Here is a 6510-nt window from a genome sequence, read left to right on the forward strand (position 1 = left end):
GATCCTACATACCTTATAGCCCCTTCAGGACATCACTGACTTCCAACTGACACAACAGTGATCCCGTAAATAGCCTGATTCAACCCGCATTACCTAATCATATTACCTGATCTTAGGCAGTATGCACACCACTAGTCCTTTATCCTCCCGTGTAGACATTGATACACAAGACTAGGGCTTAATGGAGTTCATTAGTATTCCCGGGGACCCTCTCCTGGCCTCTGAGACGTACCAAACATGACCTGATGCTACCTCAGCACCCCATTCCAAGATGGCGCCCGTAGTCACTCTACGTAGGCGGGTTCCTTCCGTAACTAGTCGTCAGAGTGCAGACGCCCAATTAGAACTCGCTTACACTTTTCCGGATTGGTTCTTAACTGAGCAGTGGAAAGTGAACCACACTTCCCGGTTTCGGCGGAGCGGGGTAGGTTTGCAGACCACCCTTGGGCGACAGAACTGTAAGTAATTACCTCCCGACTAACATCATTTAAATTGAACGGTCAGGGATTCCCTCTGCGCCGGTGGACGGCTGACCGCGGCTGTTGTAGCGGACCGACCCTCAGGGTGCTTTGTGCTCTCTCCTGGGTGGCGCTCTGGATTGGGGGTCGGCTCGCTCCTCGGGCGGTGGTTTCCGGTGACCGTGGCACCGGGGTACCTTGTTTACCAGTTCCCCAGACAACACCTAGCACTAGCAGGTGTGTTATTTGTGTACACCTACCTGTTTGAGCCTCTTGTTTACACTACTGTCCACAGTAGGCTAACACGCCATCCCAAGAGGCTCGCCATGTACCGATTGGAGCGGCACCTTCTATAACGTTAGGTGAGCATTGTCAGACCTCATGACGTAAGATTCTGAGTGGATTGGATTTTTATCACTTGACACGTATCTTCACACTGCATCCACTTATGCATGATCACTCCTGTTTAGCGCAATTGCTACATGTATTGGACATGCATATGAGGAGTCCTTGGCTCCAGACTACGAATTGTATATATATGACAAAGTGTATTTTTAATGTGCTATGTTGGCCTGTTTTGCTTCCTGTCTCCTTCTCCTCTAGGCCATTCCAATACGGAAGTGTTAAGTTTTCCTGACACTTCCCTAGGGTAGTTTTATCCAGGCACTACCACAACAACTTAATATTCTTTTTTACACCCTCACAATTTGTAGATAGTTCACCTTTCACCGGTCCTGATGAATTGCCGCTGGATCCCCCTGACCTTGAGGCAAGAAACATGTTGACCATCTGAGTAGAGCAGGGTAGTCCTTGACCCATTGTGTCCAGACCACCGCCTCTCATTTCGTTTTTAATAGGGTGGTTTACTGACCGAATACAATTTATTATTCAGACTAACCAACCCTGTTTTAAAATACACTCACCAACGTCTACACCCACCTGGCCCTCACTTGCACTCACCTTCGGCAAGGAACAAAAGATCTCCGCTAAAGAGCCCCATCTTTGGGTGCCCGTCGGGAATTGCAGCGCCGACCCGACGAGGAGCAAAACCCAGATGATGAAGCATGCCACCTAGCTTGCTGGGTGTGTGAGGGTTTTAGTTCCACCAATGTGGGTTCCCCCACCCATCACATGCTATTAGCTCCCAGGCTACCTAGACATTATTCCCCACTTTGTCTCAATCTCAGGGACTAGTGTACTCTTCACACTACTCCACACTAAGAGGAACGGTATACCTTTCTCGTATAACTACCTCAGGGCTTGTATACTGGACCTCGTTAAATATAGCCCACCCGGTTTTATTTTCCTTCGCTTGATTGTGGTAGGTTTTTTGGTTCCCCTAGATGTCTGCAAGCCCGGTACCAAAAGCACAGGTGCCACCTATCACAAAACGACCTGGTCTGTCAAGGAGGGTCACCTGCGTTTTTGGTCCCGGGCTCAGCGGTCATCTAGGGAAACCTATCAAACCCACACATTTCTGAAAACTAGACACCCAGGGGCTCTTCCCGGACCGACACACATTTCCTGCCACCCAGCATTCCCCCAGGTCTCCCGATTAAAGTGGTACCTCACTTGTGTTGGTGGACCAACTACCTGCGACAGGCAAGGGCCCAAAACGTATTGTGGAGACATCAAAATTACCAATTACCTGGTTTTGCAAAGGGGGCACCTGTTTTTTTTTGGCCCCGGGCTTGGCAGCCATCTAGGGAAACCTACATAACCACACATTATCGATTCCAGAACTTTCCATCACAGATATGTGAGGAAATCGTGTTGTTTCTTTACAGAGTTTGAGATTTTCAAGGGATTCTGGGTAACAGAACCTGGTGAAGTCACCCCATCCTGGATTCTCCTGGGTGTCTAGTTTTCAAAAATGTATAGATTTGCAAGGTTTCCCTGTGTGCTGGCAGAGCTAGGGTTCAAAATATACAGCTAGGCACTCAAAAAAAGGGTCTCTTTCCACTGTAATGCGGTGTGTCCACGTTGTGCTTGGCCCGTTTCTCAGGGCTGGACTGACCGTAGCGGGCACGAGGGACCTTCCCTGGTGGGCGCCAGTTTTAGACCCTGGGGGGGGGGCAGTTTTTGTTATTGGAGTCCGATACTGCAATATTGGCCTCTAGCAACAAAAACGGCACTAGGCTTTTTGCAAGCACTGCCCCCTCCCCCCTAACCAGGGGGGCCGGCTGAGCACTTTGCCAAGGCCAGTTTCGGTTCCTAGTCCGGCCCTGCCGTTTCCTGTCGGAGGCACTAGGCCTACCCACATAAATGAGGTACCATTTTTATCAGGAGACTTTGGGAAATGCGGGGTGGGTGGAATTTTGTGGATCCATGCAGATCCCACAACTTTCCATCACAGAAATGTGAGGAAAATGTGTTTTTGTTTTACAAAGTTTGAGGTTTGTAAGGGATTCTGGGTAACAGAACCTGGTGACAGCCACACAAGTCATCCCATTCCGGGTTTCCCTGGGTGTCTTGTTTTAAAAAATGTATGAGTTTGCTAGGTTTCCTTAGTTGTCGGCTGAGCTTGGGTTCAAAATCCACAGCTAGGCTATTGGCAAAAAAAAGGCCATTTTCAATGGAAAAATGTGATGTGACAACGTTGTGTTGTGGGTTGCTTGCCGTCGCAGGAACTAGGCCTACCCACACAAGTGAGGTACCATTTTTATCGGGAGACTTTGAGGAATGGAGGGTGGGTGGAACTTTGTGGATCCATGCAGATTCCAGAACTTTGAATCACAGAAATGTGAGGAATTGTTTTTTTTTTCTTTTAAGTTTGAGATTTGCAAGGGATTCTGGGTTACAGAACCTAGTGAGAGCCACACAAGTCACCCCATCCTGTCTTCCCATGGGTGTCTTGTTTTTAAAAATGTATAGGTTTGCTAGGTTTCCTTAGCTGCCGGCTGAGCTATGGTTCAAAATCCACAGTTAGGCGCATTGCAAAAAAGGGGTCCGTTTTCATTGGAAGAATGTGATGTGTCCATGTTGCGCTTTGGGCCGTTTCCTGTGGCTGACACTAGGCCTAACCAAACAAGTGAGGTAGCATTTTTATCGGGAGACTTAGGGGAACACAGAATAGTAGAACAAGTGTTATTACCAATTGACATTCTTTGCATTTCTGCCTTCCAAATGTAAGACAATTTGTAAAAAAAGAAGTAATTTTAAAAAATGGCCTCTAATTCACATGCTTGTATGGGTACCCACAATTTTGGAGCTGTGCAAAAAACCACTGCTTATAAACTCTATATTTTGTTCCCATTTCAGAAATATATTGGTTTCTCTGTACCTATTTTTCACTCTTTATATTTTACCAAATGAACTGCTATATAACCAGTACACAATGACAAACCATTGCAAGACGCAGCTCAATATTTGGCTCTGGGTTCCTCGGGTTCTTGGTGAACCTACAAGTCCTATATATCCTCACAACCTGAAGTGTCCAGCGGATGTAACGGTATATTGCTTTCATAAGTCGTCATACTTAGAAGAAGTTACAGGTGAAAATGTTGGCACAAAAGGCTGTTTTTTTCAACTCAATTTCAATATTTTCTATTTTCAACTGTTAGTTTCTATGAAAAAACCTTGAAGGATCTACACAAATGAGCCCAGCTGAATTCAGAATGTTGTCTAGTTTTCTGAAAAGTATAGCTTTCTATGAACTATGAATAACAAAATTAATTGCCAAAGCAACAGTAAAAAAACATATTACTCATTAAAAGTTAAAAAGTTAAACAAATAATATACATCCTTACAAAAATAACACCAAATGCATTTCTAACCAAAACAGACATTTTACTCATTTAAAAAAAATATTGTACTAAGTACCATTTTGTACTAAAGTAACTTTAAACATCGATCCATATTTTTCTCCTGGCGTCACATGAAAACGTTGAATAGAATTTTTTTTAAAAAGGGATGATTTCGTAAATCCGGAAATAGGCAGTTCGCCATTCAGAGGAAGAAATATTATATATTTTTTCCAGAAAATAAATGTGAGTTCAAAGTTCAAGTCACTGAATGCTCTACTGAACAGGATTCAAAGGTCCTGCATAAATAAGGGCCATCCTAAAAAGTCAAAAAAATGCTTTCCAGAGTTTACGTATATTTTTATCATTCATTTAGACAAACACTAAAAAAAGAAAGAGAATACTTTACAATAAGATGACTTAAATAAGAAGGACAAATTGGCAAGTTATTGTAAGTACAAGATACCAGCTGCCATTTGTAAAACTTCTCTGCCTCAATTTGCAAACATGGCCACTTATTTAGATATCTAATTCAGTAATGGGGGTTGTTTATTTTGGTGTCTGGGCCTATTTTCTGTGCCAATCTGACCCTGTTAAGAAGGCCTTCCATACTACTAGGATGCTGTTCCTTAAGTACTTTGATGTACCCTTGCATATCAATATTTGATATCTTTGCAAAAGCCACCACTGGGTGCAGCTGGTTATACTGGATGATACTCATGAACCGTAGACAGGAACATACAACCTCTTCATGTGCAAATCAACTTCTGTATTCCAGTGTGTCTAGTATGAAATACCACACTTTACTAGTCATGGTGGTTAAACAATCTGTGGTATTTTCTATATGCAAGATTTGGTGTTTTCTGAGACAAACTTTGTTGTTGCATTGCTATTTGCCTTTGTATAAAATAAGGACATTCTGTTATACATTTCATTATTCATTTCATTTTCTCCCTCCTTTAAAGCATTGTTAATTCGCATATTACTTAATGTCCTTCCCTATTAGCTACAGTAATTCTGTATGACAGGATTTGTCATCTTCAGCTCATCAAATTGGAGTGTAAAACGCAAGATCTTTACAAGCACCTGCTCTTGCTTTAGATGCTGTGTAGGAGAATATAGTGCTCTTGTCTAAGCTCCCAGTAAATCACACAAAGCTGTTTCAAGTCTGTGACAAGTCATAGAATTTATTTAGTTTTTCAACTAAAGTAAAAACAGCACTCCATGCTTTCTCCTGCAACTTTTCAGCAGTTGCATACTGAATTGTCTCTCAAATGTCATGACCTGCACATGCGTTTGACTGTAATTTGTCTACTATCATTTCTGCATCTTTTAACACAACATTACCAGTGTATATTTATTTAACTAGTACTGAAAAAAGACTGAATCCTCAAGCAGCTGATGTGTACAAGTGTGTTGTTCCAGACCTGTAGATTTTCAAAATATATACTCTGAATGCAGTGGCGGCTGCTGCCGGGAAGCAGTAGTGGGGCGGGGAGAGGAGTTTAGGGGGTTTTAAAAAAAATGATCACTTACCTGTTAGCCGGTTGCCACCTTTCCTCCCTCCTCTTCCTTCTGGGTGAATCGGAAGCAGGAAGCACCCAATCTCCCCTAATCCAATCACGACACTTCTGGCAACATGACAGCAGCGTTGTGATTGGGCTGAGCACTGTGGTTTGGCGCTCAGATGGGGAATGGGAGCCTGGTCATGTTCTCCGCCCAGGCTGTACAATACAGCCAGTGGAGAACATGCAAAGTGTGCATGACTGTTTTGCCGGCCCAAGACAGCTGACCAAACAGACATGCTCACTTAGAGAGTGCCACCATTCCTCCCCCCTGGTCTGCCAAGCCCCGCCCAGCAAAACTGCCTCAACACAGAAAAATAAAATGATAATAATATGACGTTATTAGAATTTTCTTTTTCCTTTTTTGCAGTGCTGAAAAGCAGTGGGGCGACGCTCCTCTGCCTTAGTGGAAGAGCTGCTCCTGTCTGAATGTGATCAATTGTTCTATCAAAAGATGCTGAAGCTGCTGAAGATATTCATGAGGATAGGATTTTGCTGCAAAGCATAGTAGCAGGAGTGATTTAGTCTAAGTGTGAACCTTTTAAGATGAATAATATCATTATGCTTGATTGGGAAGCAAAACTATAAGTTAGGGGCAAATATTAATGCATTTTTGTAGTCCAAGCAGGACTTAATTTGACATGCCAGTTGGAAAGCATGCAATAATCATTTTGGCAGTTTGTGGGATGTTTGTAGGATTTTTTCTAATGGAATCAAGCAGCAGTACACTCGAGTTTTACTTGA

At 43.4% G+C, this 6510-nt stretch overlaps 1 pseudogene; it reads right to left on the reverse strand.

Moving 5' to 3' along the window:
- Positions 1 to 4733: 4733 nt before the first annotated feature.
- Positions 4734 to 5552, reverse strand: LOC146808769 (CYFIP-related Rac1 interactor B pseudogene; annotated as a pseudogene).
- Between the last annotated feature and the right edge of the window lie 958 nt (positions 5553 to 6510).

This window comes from Triturus cristatus, chromosome 7 (genome assembly GCF_964204655.1).
Source record: "Triturus cristatus chromosome 7, aTriCri1.1, whole genome shotgun sequence".
Taxonomy (NCBI): domain Eukaryota; kingdom Metazoa; phylum Chordata; class Amphibia; order Caudata; family Salamandridae; genus Triturus; species Triturus cristatus.